Genomic DNA, 16474 nt, shown 5'->3' on the forward strand with positions numbered 1-16474 from the left:
AAGAGAAAATTAACAAAGTCAAAGTCTGCAATACAAGTTGTACTAGGGTAGTTATTTAGAAGTTTTTGGGCTGCACTTTGAATAGAAATGGTTTAATTACCAAAATTATTGTGCTTTCAAAAGATTCATTTTTCTTTCAGTCTCATTTAGAAAAATTAAATTAGCATATATTAGAGGGGATTGAAAAATACTTTTTTACCACCTCTTTTTTAGATAAAAGTGGCCCACAGAGTCTAAAGTATTTATTGATAATGAAAGCACAAAATAGGTGTGACCTTAGTTGGATGTATTATTTGTGATTTCCAGACTGTATTTCACATTTTCAGTTTTTCTCTATAAAATCTTCACAGGCATTCCAAGACATCAACTTCATTTAAATATTGAAAAAAAAAAAAAAGTACCATGCTTAGACCAGTGGGAAATTCAAAGTAGAAGAAAATGTCCTGTCTCTAGTGGAGTTCACATACTTGCTTGGAAGAGATGACCTTTTTAGATGAAAAGTGAATTTCCAGTTCAAGGCTGTATCCCATTCAGCAGCAAAAATAAAAGAAAAATGGCATAAAGGAAAAGTTGGATCCAACCAAGTGTGGGAGAAACTGTCCTAAGTTGGAGATTGAGAAGGTTTTCCTGATAGATAGATAGAAATGTGTGGAACAGACATCAGTGAGGAAAGAAAGTCTTCACTTGAAAAAAGTCTGGAAGGATGAAAGTGGAGTTAATAGTGTTTTTCAAGGATAAGATCTATATGATTATGATATTTTAATGAGAAGAGTCAAAGTTTGCTTTATGTATGTAGTCCTCTGGTGGCTCAGACGGTTAAGTGTCTGCCTGCAATGCGGGAGACCCAAGTTCGATTCCTGGGTCAGGAATATCACCTGGAGAAGGAAATGGCAATCCACTCCAGCACTCTTGCCTGGAAAATCCCATGGATGAAGGAGCCAGTCCATGTATATACATATATATATTTAGTCATTAAAGCCTTTGCAATAAAATATATATTACTAATATAGTTATAGGGAAAAGAATGCAATGCCTAGTGAAAAGGTTAAACAAAGAAGCAGGGTCTTGATATCTATATAGCATTATGGGAATGATGAGGGAAGCGTGGTGGCTAGAATTGATCTGTAGAGGGTGATAGAATGGAGTAACAACAGAATTTGCACTCAAGTTTAGTAATGTTATGAAATTAGATTTGGAAACTCATTGACTAAGATAAATCAGATGATGGCTGATCCTCATTCATCAAGTAATTCATCATTTTTCAACAAATATTTATTGTGAATATTAGCTTTATCACAGGCCTTGCTCTTGGGAGAAAAAAAGCTGAACTTTCTTAGAAAACATACTGCATGGGGAGAGAGTGTTTGCTATGTAAATTAACGATAAAATAAAATTTTAAAATCAGATCACTACATTCTCTGAGGAAAATTAAGTGGAGAAGGTACAAAGGAGATGAAACCTGTGGGGTCCTGCTGCTGATTGTGAATCCTTATCTGAGAGAGTGACAGAAGCTATGATATTAATGACAAGCCTTAATGAAGAAAAATGGAGTGGATCTGGTCTGATAGGTGTGGGTACCAACCAGAATCCCTTGGATGAGGAAAAGACAACCCAGTCCAGTATTCTTGCCTGGGAAGTGCCATGCACAGAGAAGTCTAGTGGGCTTTAGTCAATGGGGTCACAGAGTGTCTTACACCACTGAGCATACATGTACACATACCAACCACAATACATGAGATTATGTGCATACAGAATAGTAACGTGGCACCTAAAATCTCAGGACTTCTCAGAACACCATAAAAAAAAAAAAAAGATACAAAGCCAAAGGAGGAGGGGGGCAGAAATCTTTCTTCCCAGACAACTTTCAGCTACTCAAAGGCAAACTGCCCTTTAATGCTTAAATGGCCTTCATCCAATCAGCTTCCCAGTGGAAAAAATAAAGACAGATCAACAAACATAGGATCTTGTTCCTAAGTCTGTAGTTTTCAGTTTCATAAATGCAACCCTTTTCTTTATTTGGGGAGACAGCCTAAATATATATTGCTCTCCCTCAGATATGAGTAAATATTCAACTACACAAAAACTAAATATCTCAGAGTCATTTGTTGACAGTATTAAAAAAAATCATTGTAAATATCAGGAGGAAAATCATTCTGGACAGATGGAAAATCTGGGTTAGAATAGCTTGAATGAGCTGTAGACGACTCCAGATAAAGTAGATTTGGATGGTTGGAGACAGGTGTTGTCAGGAGTCTTATTCTGACCATGCTAAGCATGGATGATTTGTTAGTCAACTTGATTGCTATAACAAAATACCATAAATTGGGAGACTTGAACAAAATGCATTGATGTCACAGTTCTGGAGGATAGAAGTCTGAGATACGGGTGCAACGTGGTTATATTCTGGTGTGGACCCTCTCTTGGCTTGCGAATAGGTCTTTTTGCCCTGTCCTCCCATGTCAGAAAGAGTAAGTGTCGTTCTCTTCTTACAAGGAGATTAATCCTGTCTTGGGGGCTCTATCCTCATGACCTCATTTAAACTTAATTACCTTTTTCAACTAGAAAAATACACACAGCCTAAAAGAAGAAATTATGCTTTACACCGAGGGCTTACGCCTGTGAGGCAGCCTCTCAGATAGCTCTGAGGCACTGCTCCAAAGAGGTAAGGGAGGAGTTAGGATATTTAGGAGTTTTTGTAATCAATCAGTCAAGCAATCACTACCCCCAAACCAGGTAGTCAGAATATCCAAAGATTGCCATTACTTAATGCAAACTAAACATCTCAAGTTAATGAATTTAGCACTTTCCTATGTATGGGAAGATGCAAAACTCTAGACTTATTGAAATCACTACTTTGATATACACCCTAACTTTCTAGGACCAGTGTGCTATTTTATCCATCCTGAATCCCACTGCAATGACAGTGACTGACAGCTTAATGGTGCGAGGTCCTTTGTTTGCTGAAATGACAGGCAACACGCTTTGTCTGCACTCCCAAAGACCCCATCACCAAACACGATCACATCAAACATGAATTTGGGTGGAGGGAGGAACAAAAATTCAGTCCATACGGATGCTAATTATATTTACATGTGGTGAGGTCAAGGATGCAATGAAATATTCACATTTGGTGTTTTGGTAAGAGGGCAAAATGGAATACAGGATTTAAGAATCACACTATGTAGTTTTTTTTTTTTTTTTTTAAAGAAATGGGACTAGATGTAATTGAGAAGTTGGGGAGTATACATAATACTGATGGGTATCTGTATTAATATGAAAGCAATAAGACCCTTCAACCTGAGAACATGAAAACACGTTAGTTAAGTAAAACCTAAAGCTATCTTTCTGGCGTTTCCCCTGGAGAAATCATGAATACAAGTCTTGCCCTTAGTTTAAATAAATCATTTTGTTTAGTTTATAGTTGTGTATCCTTGTATACTTATTGATGTTAATCAAACTTATAAGGAAATATTTTAACAGTGGGAATTCCCATCACAGGGAAATTGGAACTTATCCTGGTACTAGTTATCCATCAAAGCACTGAAGGAGGAAACAGACAGAACAGGCTCCATCTTGACAACAAGACTCCATCTTGGGCTGGGCTGTGGACTTTGAGCTATATGCCCAGTATCTATGGAAACAACAGACCAACTGGAAAACCAGACCCCCCAGATGGAAGAGCCCCAGGGCTCATACATAGAGTCTCCAACACCTAAAATGATACCCGAATTATCTGTGTAACCAAATAGAATCATAAATTTTATTATGCTTATTGGGGTATGACCACAAGCCTATTGATAATTGTCCACTGTTAACTACCTAGGCTTAAGGCATATGAATAGCAGGTTAACTTTGATTGTATCTTTCTTTTCCTTTGTTCAGAATAGTTTCAGGGAATTTGGGGAGGTGGGTTTGGGCACGTACACTAAGGTATTTAAGGTTTTCACAAAAACTGGTGGGGATCCTTGGCTAAGAGGAGACTCTGCCTTGGGTCTGCTGGTGTAATAGACTTCACTCCACTGTCGGCATTGCCCTTCTGAGTGAGTTGCACGCTTGGCTACAACAGCACAACTTGGTCAAGATGCTAAAACTTGTTTGGTGTAGATCATAGTCAAGAATTAGATGGCACATAATCATCCAATTCTTTTTATAATGAGTTAAGCAGTAATTCTCTTTCTTTACTTAATTTTACCAAGAAAAAAGATCTTGTATTCAAACAAACCTGGTTTTGAATCTTAATACCATAAATTTCTAGTGAATTTAGGAAATTTACTTAACACTTTTATTATTTTCTATACCTTGGAAATACGAATATTACCTTTCTTCCAAGATTGCGATAAGATTTAAGTAAAATAATGAATAGCAGGAGGGATTAAACATGTAACTGACACATAGTGTTCAATCAATGCTATTGATTGTTTTGTTAACATTAGAGGAGAGGAAACATGCAGTCAGGGATTTAAGCATTTGGACTTCAGCAGTTGGACATAAACATTTAGTTTCTTTGAAGTCTTCTGTTGAAATGTAAAACATTGTGTGCACTTTTATTTTCTCCCATAGCGATCTGTTTATGTTGATATAAAATCTTTCTCCATCAAATTATGGTACATATTGACTCTCCAAGAAAAATCTCTGTGGCTTTACACACTATCTAGAATTCTGCTTCATACCACCTGGGATGCCTCGCATTGAAAAAGAGTGCTTGAACATAAAGAAGAGCTCATCATGCAGTCTAAATAAAACTGTTGTTCCATATTAATGTAACATTCATATTTGTGAGATACACCCTGGATCTCTCAAATAAAAAGACAGAAACATCTTAATATTTGGCAAATAATAGACTATTATCTCATATAAGAAGCTATTCCTCAGTAGGCCTTTACAGATGGATGTTTTGATTCACTTATATAAATTCTTGTGAACTGAGTTTGAGAGACCTTTATTAATCAGTCATATTAAATATAGGGATATGCCCTACAAATATACACTTGGGATGGGGTAGGTAGGTAATTAAGTTCAAGTCTGAGCTATTGAGTCCTGGGAAATATGAAGTATCATATGGAGGATGATACACTCAGTGTTATGGTTCTAGTATACACACACACACACACACAAAGAAAAACATACTCAGTATTATTTCCCCTGAGGCCCTTGTGTTTTAAGTAACTTTATTTAACAATATGCTTATTGACATTTTTACTGATCATAGGTAGATGCTTGATAAAGTTTCTGATCAGCACAAGATAACTTACTTCAGCCAGGGTTACTACAATGACTGGGTGTTATCTTACACAAAGTAAAGGAACCAGAGACTTGGTCTAAGTGTGAGTAACTTTTATTTGTTACTAAAGAGGATTTTTTTTTCTTTGCTTATAATAGTTGACATTTGTGGACCTTTATTACTTAGCTTTGTAAGTTTAAAGACCCAGAATATAATTACTAATCGGGAATGTAAACTTTCCTCTCTGGAAATTAATGTTGAAAGAGTATTTGGAAGTGGGGACATATCTGATATTCAACCCCTGAGGAGGCATCTGAGCCCCTTAGGAGGCATCCTTTATCAGTCTGCCTTTTATATGTCCCAGTTTCACAGAATACCTGTTGGTATTTTACAGTCTCTTAGTATCTCTCATAGCACTTAGCATAGAATTGCAAATTCCTAGTGATTGATTAAACCAATTTAGACTGGTTCACTTGCAGATGGCCCAAAGGGAAAAACACAAAAACAAATAAAATGGGGGGAAAAAATGCAAGTTCTTTCTTTTCCAGAGCCTTTGGAAATTTTGTAATACAGAGAGCAACCTCTCCTCACTCACTGTTTCTTTTTTCAAGATTCCATACAGGTGGTTTTGTGCCCCCCACCACCAACACAATTTGTAAATACCAGAATATAAAACAGGCCATTGTTCTAAGGAATTTGCAGTTTCAGGTTGATATCTTGATGTCTTTTTTCCTGAGTCATTCATTACAACATAATGGGGCAAAATCACACACTCACACCTCCTTCAGATGAATGTGACTAATTCACAGTTTGAAGAAAGGACAGGGCCAACTCTCATTCTTTTTCCACTTTATGGACTGTGTATGCAACTCAATTCAATTTGGACTCTGTATCTGAAACTTTGAAAATATGGTGACCTAGGAAGGGTTTGTAAGAGACGGCAATGGCACCCCACTCCAGTACTCTTGCCTGGAGAATCCCATGCACAGAGGAGCCTGGTGGGCTGCAGTCCATGGGGTCGCTGAGAGTCGGACACGACCGAGTGACTTCACTTTGACTTTCACTTTCATGCATTGGAGAAGGCAATGGCAACCCACTCCAGTGTTCTTGCCTGGAGAATCCCAGGGACATGGGAGCCTGGTGGGTTGCCATCTCTGGGGTCGCACAGAGTCGGACATGACAGAAGTGACTTAGCAGCAGCAGCAGCAGCAGGAAGGGTTTGTGGGGAATAGGAACTAAGACAGAGTGTGTTGAATGCTTGCTGAGTCACTTTAGTCATGTCCCACTCTTTGTGATCTCACGGACTGTAGAGCACCAGGCTCCTCTGCCCATGGGATTTTCCACACAAAAATACTGGAGTGTATGCCATGCCAATACAGGAGGGTTGCCATGCCCTCCTCCTCCAGGGGATCTTTTCTACCTGAGTAGAAAAGGGCTCAAACCTGGGTCTGAATAGGGCTTAAACCTGAGTCCCATGTTTCCTGCATCGGCAAGCTGGTTCTTCACAACTAGCACCACCTGGGAAGCCAGAGATGTGACTTAGTCAAATGCTCCTACTCTGATTGATTCTATTTGGAGGCCTCAAGAGGAAAAGACAATTTCACTTAAAATTAGTAGCACATAGAAAAAGAGGAACTAACAGTTGGGAATAAAAAGAAACTGTGCAATATTTATACTCATGATAATATTAATTTCTCTAGAAAATGTTCCCAAGTCAGTCACTTGGTCCATCCAGTCTTAGGCTATGACTTTGATCAATGACATGGCTCTGTTTGGGGAAATTAGTTTTGTTCTTGGCACCAACTTCAACGTTTGAAGGTGTGTTCTTATGGAGATATTCTTTGATGATTCATTTTATTGTTAGCAGATATCTTAAACTATTCACATTTATAGATTATTGTAAGGAAGCAAAACTTATCACTCCAAAATGTCTCTTTGGCATGTAGATTATTTTAATCTGAAAACAGTAAAGGTCCAAAATGCCCAGGAAGAAATGTTGACCTTCCCCCGAAGAAGGAATTCATAGGGCCTGGACTCCATCTTAGGCCTGTTCATGCTGATCATGCTCGACCACCTTTCCAATGGACTCTGAACTCTGTATTTAGTGCCTATGAAAACAACAACAGAAGGATAAGACCGTCTCCAGACAGGGGAACCTTGAAGATCGTATCTAGGTTACTCATTGCCTAAGAGAAACCATACACTAATCACCCCTTCCTCCAGACAGGCCATAAATGTTTCTGTATCTATTGGAGTCTAACCTCAGGTTTATTGATTATTGGCTAATTGTTTGACTGTTTGAGCACATAAGCACATAGCACATGAATGATGGGGTTATTGGGATTGTATTTTCCTTGGTTTATGTAAGTCTCAAGGAATTTGGGGTGGTGGGTTCAGACACGTACACATGGGGTATAAAAGATTTTCACGAATGCTGGTCGGGGTCCTTGGCTAAGAGGAGACTCTGCCTTGGGCCCGCCGGTGTAATACACTGCACTCCACTATCTGCATTGTCCTTCTGAGTGAGTTTGTTTCCCGGAACACGTGGCTACAACACCCCAAAGAGCTAAAACTATTTCATAGACGTTTTTGTTCCTGGAATAGAGTTCTCACCAGAGGTATTTACAAAGAAAATGGGCTAGGTGTGGTGGAGGAAATGATTCAGGGCTTAGAAGTCAAGTCCACTCTGTCTCTAATTGTCTCTGCATCTCAGAAAATATTTATTTACCAAAGATTTCCTTTTTGATCTCCATGTGAATTGCCTTCCTCCCCTTTGAGGTCCCAAATCCCTACCCTAATCACCTCTTTTGTCTTTAGGTGAAGACTACAATGGGGGCTTTAGGTATTTTGGCAAGTTACTCTGTTTTCCTGGATCTCTCCTATGGATGCGTGTTGTTGGGATGCAGTCTACAGGCTTGCAAACACTCAAAACTGAAGAAAGAGCCTGGAGCGAGGAAAAGAGACATCTGTGGGTTAATGAATAAGGGATCTTACATGTCTGAAAGGAAATGTCCTGGAACAACTCCCCACTCTGGAAGGCAGACAGCAGGCAGGACAGGGCAGCAGGCTTCACTCCCAGGGAGAGAAGGAGATTTCCAGTTACAGAATTTCTGAGTCAAGTTGGCTCATTGGTTACTAGGAGCACCAGCTGAGGAGCAAACTGTACACTATCCCTTCGATAATCATCCTAGAGACATCCTAATCTAAAGAATAGAACAATCACTAGCTTCGCTGGTGCAAGTGCACAAACATTTACTGATTAGACTCTATGCTTAAGAGAGAAGGTCAATCATGTGAGCAGGGTATAGGTGAAGTTGGCACTGGTCAGGAGGGGGATTACAGAGAACAAGAGAATAGCCATCTTGGGTGGCCTGATCATAAATATGTTATGGAACTTTGGTTTGATTTTTTCCTGTTACTCTGTCTTGTGTCAATTTAATTCTTAGATCAGCCAAAAATACTGACAGGGCAGAGAAAAAGTTCTTCATTTCTGACAATATTCACTATTTACCATTCATTTCTTGGGATTATGAGATTTAGCCCTCTGTTTCCTAAGGATCAAAGAGATTTCCTTCATATATTTTATTAATTTTTAATTATCATTATCTCATAAAAACTGAGGGGGATATATTTTATTTCCAAAATGATGTATTTCATTATTTTATAGACATGATATAACTTTGAATACTCAGACTTCATGATTTAATAGAATTTTAAAATATCCACTTTATGTCTTTGTTTGATCAATGGGTTTTAAACTGGGCTTCTAGATCCCTTTTCAGAGTCAAGGCAGAAAAGAAGTAAGAGAAGGGAGAGCCCCTTCCTCCTCACCTAATGCCTTACTGTGTATTCTCACTTTCACTGCTTTACACATTAGGAGACATTTTTAAAAATAAAAATTAGATAACTACCAGTCAAGACTACAGTATTTTAGTTCTTTTATTAAATGAAATATTTTTATCTGATATTGATTGATTGTTTTTTCTAGGTTCCCTTTATGTGGGCACCTGGAAATATAATATAAATTGAATGATTAACCCCTTCTCTCTGAGTCCCTCTCTGGCCCATTCCAAGGTATAGCCTGGGAAGTGTTTCTTTTTCTGTTTCTAACAGATTGTTTCAAGTGTCTTTTTAGAAGCATCTTTGTAGTACTGCAATAATTTATTTCCCATCTTCCACATCACAACATGGATTCCTGGAAGGTAAAGACTTCAGCATTTTTCTTTGTATCCATAGTATCCAGCTCTGAGGAAGAATCTAATAGGCATGTAAGTCAAGATGCCAATTGAATTTTATCTAATCTGAGCAGAAGACCTCAAGAAACGATGCAAATTTCAGTCAAAATAGGTAATCAAGTGAGAGAAATACTTCTCTAATCACAAGGAGATTGTGTATTCTCACCACAAAAGGCTGGGTAAAAGATAATTATTATTATATCTTTGAAGTAATAACTCTCTGCCTCTTAGTTGAAAACTAGATTACCTGAGTGATGAACTGATTCTTTCCTTCTGTCTTTCATCAAATATTCATCACAAATCTACTATATACATAGGGCTACACTAGGGACTGGGGTACAAAGATGAGCAAACTGTGGTGGACAGCTCTGAGGTTCTCATGATGAGGAAATAAGATCTCCATGGAGACAGAGTCAAACGGTAGCTCAAGGTAGAGTATAGGGGGCCAATTAATTAGTTCTAAGAGAGTGCACTCCAGGGAGGTTCAGAGGAAGACAGAATATTTGGGAACCAGGTTTCTTCAGTCAGGGAATGGGGGTTTCAGGAGTCCTTTAGGAATAGTTAGGATGGACATAGGCATACACTGTGTGTCTGGAACTATATGGAAGAAGGTGACACAGACGGAGTCGGATAAGGAAGGGAGATGCAGACAGCGGTAGCCAATCTCAGAATGAGCAGGAAACATGCAAACAAGCTGAGTAGCTATTCACAAATAGTTCAGGTTCAGTTGTCTGGTATGTGTCCAGTATTATACTAGGCTTTGTGTTGTTTACTATTCCCCCATATACAGTCACTGAAAAACAAACAAATCCAATATATATTGACAATTTCCAGGTGCCTAATTTTCCCAAATGACAAGAAAAACATGAGTATTATAATTGGAAAAAATACAATAAAAATACATATGGAAGTTATCAAACGTTGGTATGGTTTAGAAGAGGACAATATGTCTTTATATTTTTGGTTTGATGCTTACCTGCCCCTACCATGAAGGCAAAGAAATAGAACTTTCAAAGTCTCTTCATACAACTCTAAAACATTGCAACCAAAAAGTCATGGCTTTCACACCAGACTTTCTGGGAGATAGTCAAACACCAATTTTTCTGACTTTTTGTCCTGTGAGAGCACAAAATGTCATGGCTAAAAATGACATTTGGAGTGAGTTCACTTTATTAGGGAGGAATCTTAGGACCAGAGAGTTGCTCTCTTTGGCTTGGAGACTTTATATCCTCTCATTTGAATCCCTGGAAATGTGTGCTTTTCCTTTTATTCTAACCCAAAAGTGCAGCTTCCGCACCTAGGGCCTCGTTCGTGTTCGCATCTCAGGGAGGGAACCCAGACTCATTTAGGAACTTGGATCGGCTGGTTTCTTATCCAGAGTGAGGAGAAAACCTCCACATATGGAGCCTTAGAAGTTTTCTGGCCTCCTTGAAAAGTGGGGCTCATGCTGTAGAAAGTTTCCTCCCTCTGCTAATAATTCTGATTTCCAGGAGGAGAAATTAGGAGAGATTTGGAAAACATACACATCCTTTAGAGGGCTAGGCTAATCTCCATCTCTGTTCCTTGCCTTGATAAAATTTCTCAGCATGTTAAAAAAAAAATAGGATAAACGAAGTAATAGCCTACAATTTGTTCTTTAATTTTTATTTATTCGATACTAAAATCAATACCATCCTGCACACTGACTTGTATTTTCTCTCCTTTTGTTAACTTTTTATATTAATAAGTGGGGGAATCTGAATGACCCAGATTCATTTAGGGTCATTCATTTTCAGTGTTTAAAAAAAAAAAAAAGAACAAATTTGATATTTGGATGTTTCAGTCATTTTTTTCCCATCTAAAAAAATCAGCTGCTCATTCAAACTTAAATGTAAATGTTTAAAGTGTTAATAAGTCAGAGATTTTACATCTTAAATATAAAGATCAAATCCTTAAAGCAGAGAAGTTTCCATGGTGGAATTATGAACTTCATTGAATTTGGTCTTCACTGTTTCTGAAACCAGATGGTGTGAGTTATCTACTTGTCTTTCAGATAGAAGAATAAATGCTTCTAAATCTCATACATAGAATCCAGAAAAATGGTATAGATGATCTAATCTGCAAGACAGAAATAGAGACACAGCCCTAGAGAACAAATATATGGACACCAGGAGGGACAGGGAAGGAAAGAAGTAAGATGAATTGCTAGACAGGGATTGACATATATACACTATTGATACCATGTATAAAATGCATAAGTAATGAGAACATACTGTACAGCTCAGAGAACCCTACTCAGTGCTCTGAGATGACCTAATGTGAAGTGAAGCGAAAGTCGCTCAGTTGTGTCTGACTCTTTGCGACCCCATGGAATATACAGTTCATGGGATTCTCCAGGCCAGAATACTGGAGTGAGCAGCCTTTCCCTTCTCCAGGGGATCTTCCCAACCCAGGGAATGAACCCAGATCTCCCACATTGCAGGCAGATTCTTTTTACCAGCTGCTCCACAAGGGAAGCCCAAGAATACTGAAATGGGTAGCCTATCCAAAAAAGGGGATTATATGTAGAGCTGATTCACTTTGCTATACAGTAGAAACTAACACAACATTTAAATCAATTGCACTCTAATACAAATCAATAAAAAAAAAAAAAAAAAGTGAAGTTCAATCAGACCAGGAACCTGCATCAGGAGCATAGCATTTGCTCCTGATTTTCACCTTTCTAGGTTCACTCTACCAGCAGAAGGCTGCCTCTGCCTCCCAGGAACCATGTTTAGTTTTTTGACTCTTACTTCATTATTACTGGTCAAAACAAACAATGAAAACCCCAAAACTTTCAGACCAAATTCACAAATGAAACTCATTTACTTACCAAAGGAAGGTTTCAGTTCAGTTCAGTTCAGTTGCTCAGTCGTGTCTGACTCTTTGTGACCCCATGAATTGCAGCACGCCAGGCCTCCCTGTCTGTCACCAACTCCCAGAGTTCACTCAGACTCACGTCCATCGAGTCGGTGATGCCATCCAGCCATCTCATCCTCTCTTGTCCCCTTCTCCTCCTGCCCCCAATCCCTCCCAGCTTCAGAGTCAACTCTTCGCATGAGGTGGCCAAAGTACTGGAGTTTCAGCTTTAGCATCATTCCTTCCAAAGAACACCCAGGACTGATCTCCTTTAGAATGGACTCAAATTTTAAACTTCTTCCAAACCCACTTGTTTTTCTCTTTCTCTTTGGAATGTCTTTCTTTTTTCTTTCTTTACATTCTTTTGTTGTCTTTTATTTTTATTCTACTGTCTATTTCTTCCAAGAATGTTCTGATAATATGGCAACCAACCCTGTGGAAAACTAACAAGCATGCATTGTGTTTGTGGCCTTGCTTATTTCTATGGAGTAAATATTACTTTCATGGATACAAATACTCCTTTCATGGATAATTTGCCTTGTATGAGTATGTGTAAGCAAACTCCAGGACACCAAATTCCCTCAACACCTCTCTCTCACACTCATGCATTCATGTGTGCACATACATATACACACACAACCCTGAAAAGCCACCCATCAGAGAGAAAAAAAGATGCCTAGAGAAAGAAAACCCCACAACCAAAGAATACAGCCAAGAATTCTCCCACTTATTAAAGTGTCATTTTTGTCTCCTGGTATTTGAAGTTTGGGGCCATCCATATTCTAACTCTTCTCTGTAGAGTTGAAGAAAAATTCAGTTCTCAGCTGGGTTCTTACATTTTTGTTTTCCTTCTCAGAAAAAGTGAGCTCTAGGGAAGAGAAAAAATCTGACAAGTTAGTGTGTATGTTTTCATTTGTTGCTTTGAGATTCAGAACTTTTCTCTATTGCCAGTTTGAAAAACATTTTTTTTTCTCTTTAAGTGTACAGGGACCTAGAGATGATAAGCTTAGGACTTGGTTTCAGTCCTAAGGCACAACATCATAAGATTTAAATAATGTCTTATAGGTTTTCATACTGTTTTTTTCACCAGGGAGTTCTAAGCATGCAAAAATGTGCAAGGTTTGCTTTCAGAGTTCATTTCCCATTGATTTTTCTTTCCTTTCAACATTTTTTCCTCTAAAGACTTTTCTCTCTTTCCTTTTCCTTCTTTTTATTCCCTTTCCTCTTTCATTCCCTCTCTTCTCTATATCTTTAATCACCTTTACCTTTCCCTTCTTCACCTCTGACTCAACTCTTCTTGCAAAATTCTTAAAAATCTTCACTCAAATTTCTTACAAGACATAACCATGCAGTAAGGTCTCATTGCAAAACACTGAAGCATTTTGGAGCAAGAAAAAGGTCACTGACATAAGCAATGAGAACAGCCCAAAGAGGAGCTGAAGCTATGGAAGGAGAGGGACCATTCAGTCAAAACCTTAAGCAAATCCTGCTGCTGCTGCTAAGTCACTTCAGTCGTGTCTGACTCTGTGCTACCCCATAGACGGCAGCCCACCAGGCTCTGCTGTCCCTGGGATTCTCCAGGCAAGAACACTGGAGTGGGTTGCCGTTTCCTTCTCCAATGCATGAAAGTGAAAAGTGAAAGTGAAGTCGCTCAGTCGTGTCTGACTCTTCGCGAGCCCATGGACTGAAGCCTACCAGGCTCCTCCATCCATGGGAGTTTCCAGGCAAGAGTACTGGAGTGGGTTGCCATTGCCTTCTCTGTAAGGAAATCCTAGAGGAGTCAAATTCAACATGACTGCTTGTCATTAGAACTGCTCAGCCTATAACTCTGCTGCTTCTTTCTGGCATATCGCAGTATATGTTGAGTTGGATTTGACCATGATGCAGGTGTAGGAAGGTAAAATGTGAGAGGCAGTGAGATTATTTCAAGACAAATGATTCAAGAGCTAATGCCATGACAATATTTTCAGGAAGGTAGAGACTAAGTCAGACTGGGTTCCAGAGTGAGGAAAAGGCAAGACAAAACCTCCAGAAGATTTTTAGTAAAACCGCAAGATGAGCAAGAAATTAAATTTGTTATAAGACTCTGAGATTTGGAGGTTGTTTGTTACATAATGCATAACATAACCTATTCCAAAGAGTACAGTGACCAAGAGGAAAAAACATAACATAAGCTATTGGCTTTCAGAGATAAGAGTGTAGAAGCTCAAAAGAAAATGAGGTTAAATTATTGTCACTTCAAGGAAGATTTCCCCAAGAGTATAAAAGATGGCTGAAACTAATCCTGTATTTTGGATAAATACAGAGAGCACTAATTCCTGTTGTCCATGAACATGACATGCTTAAGGTCCAACATGTACTTCACAGCATTTGCAAATGTTGCTGCAGCTAGGCAAGAGGAAAATGTGCCTTGTCATATGTGTTCCCATCCCTGCTAGATCAAGCTCTAGGTCTGTGCCAGCCTGGGATGTAAATGAATCTATTACTTTCTCATGCTATGGGATAAGCAGTACTCTATCATCATTTTCATATTTTATTCACTAAAATATATCTATCATGTATTTACTTCATTCAGTGTGTTTTATTATAACATATGGGGAAATATGTATGACCATGGAGAATTGTTTTTCTGGAATAAGTACCCATTGTTTTCATGCCATTGGTGGCTTCTGGAAAATTTTCCCATGAACCTTTTCATCAACCATTTTGTTTAATCAACTCATTTCAAATAACATTCAGTTAAGGAATTCAACAGGATTCCACATAGCAGGATGGTGTCAAACTAAAACATTTGACCTCAACTGTATCCCCAAGTTCTTATTCCCAACTGGGTGAACAGAGACCAAATCACATGGTCTACTTCAGAGAGACAGGGGGAGCTTCCTCCTCATGTTTCTGTGTTGACCTTTCCACTTGGCCTGAAGTGTTCGTGCAGGCACAGCAGATGGTATGGGTGATTGCAGCTTCCACCTCCGCCAAGGAAGAAGTATATGGTAATTCCATCTTCCTCAATAATAGGCAATGACTTGAGGTTAAAATCTGAATATCTTCTTGGTCCTAGAAGGTTTCATTGGTCACTTAAAGTAAAGAACAACTTTTGCACCACCTTTAGTAATTAAATGGACCCCATGCACAATATAACATGATAAACGATAGTTATCCATTTTGCTATTAGGGACAATTTTATCACCAAATATGAGAGATTTACAAAACTGTATTAGGTGTGAAATTGCTAGAACAATGCCAAACTAAACTAAAATAAATTATATATTTCATTTACTGTCTAAATGTTATAATTTAAAGTGTCCTCCAATAATGCTATTGGCAATAGTTTCATTTCTTCGAAACTCCTAAGACCTTTCATTTTTTAAAAAATGTGAGAATGAATGTTCACAAAACATCAATTTGGGCAAGCTTTATTTGCAGGCAAAATAGGTATTTCCCACAAAGCCTTCAGGAAAGCAGCTCTGATTTAAATAAATTCCTGCCTGCCAATTGCCTGACATTGCATCTGAAATTTCCACTATTAGATATAAATTTGTTTATACCCATGTAATATATATAAATACATAATTTGTTTGCATCTCCACCTATATATAATGGAGAGTTTCCTGCTCAAAGCAAATATCTTTAAAATGAGAAGTGCTCTCAGTCACTTTTTATTATCCACACATTTTCAGTTATTATGACATCTTTTCCATTGTGATAACACCTATTTAAAAGAAACTTATTTTAAGATGAGATCACAACATGTCTGTTTTGAAGACAACAGAATAAAGGAAGATGTAATAAGATAAATGTGAAAATGAGGGGAGGTATGGAGTGGGAAGGAGGATCATAAACATTGTAATTAAAGGATACAAGATATCAAGAGACCAGGGCAAAAAAATATATATATAAAACCAAAAGACACTGTAGAGATCATACTGGATCAAAATCTTGGTATTTCCCAATAATGCTCTTTTAGAATGTAAGGAGTTGCTAAGTGATTGTGATTGGAACCTGGGAGCAGAGCTTTTCCTATGATGGAGTGTCCCATTAAAGCATACTGACTCTTTTTATTTCAGAACAATGTTGACCTGAGTCCAATGAGATCCATCAACATCCCATCTCTGCTGACTCATTTAGCTGCAAGAAGAAG

The 16474-nt window shown here is 38.3% G+C and overlaps 1 long non-coding RNA gene across 1 annotated transcript in view; it reads left to right on the forward strand.

Annotated features, from left to right (window-relative positions):
• The window catches only part of LOC129636176 (uncharacterized), a 98491-nt gene extending 82061 nt beyond the window's left edge, over window positions 1-16430 (forward strand). Inside the window, exon 3 of the long non-coding RNA XR_008706713.1 lies at window positions 16401-16430. This is a non-coding gene — a long non-coding RNA (uncharacterized LOC129636176). The remainder of the gene's footprint in view (window positions 1-16400) is intronic.
• The last annotated feature ends 44 nt before the right edge of the window (window positions 16431-16474 follow it).

The sequence above is a fragment of the Bubalus kerabau genome, chromosome 21 (assembly GCF_029407905.1).
Source record: "Bubalus kerabau isolate K-KA32 ecotype Philippines breed swamp buffalo chromosome 21, PCC_UOA_SB_1v2, whole genome shotgun sequence".
Classification (NCBI taxonomy): domain Eukaryota; kingdom Metazoa; phylum Chordata; class Mammalia; order Artiodactyla; family Bovidae; genus Bubalus; species Bubalus kerabau.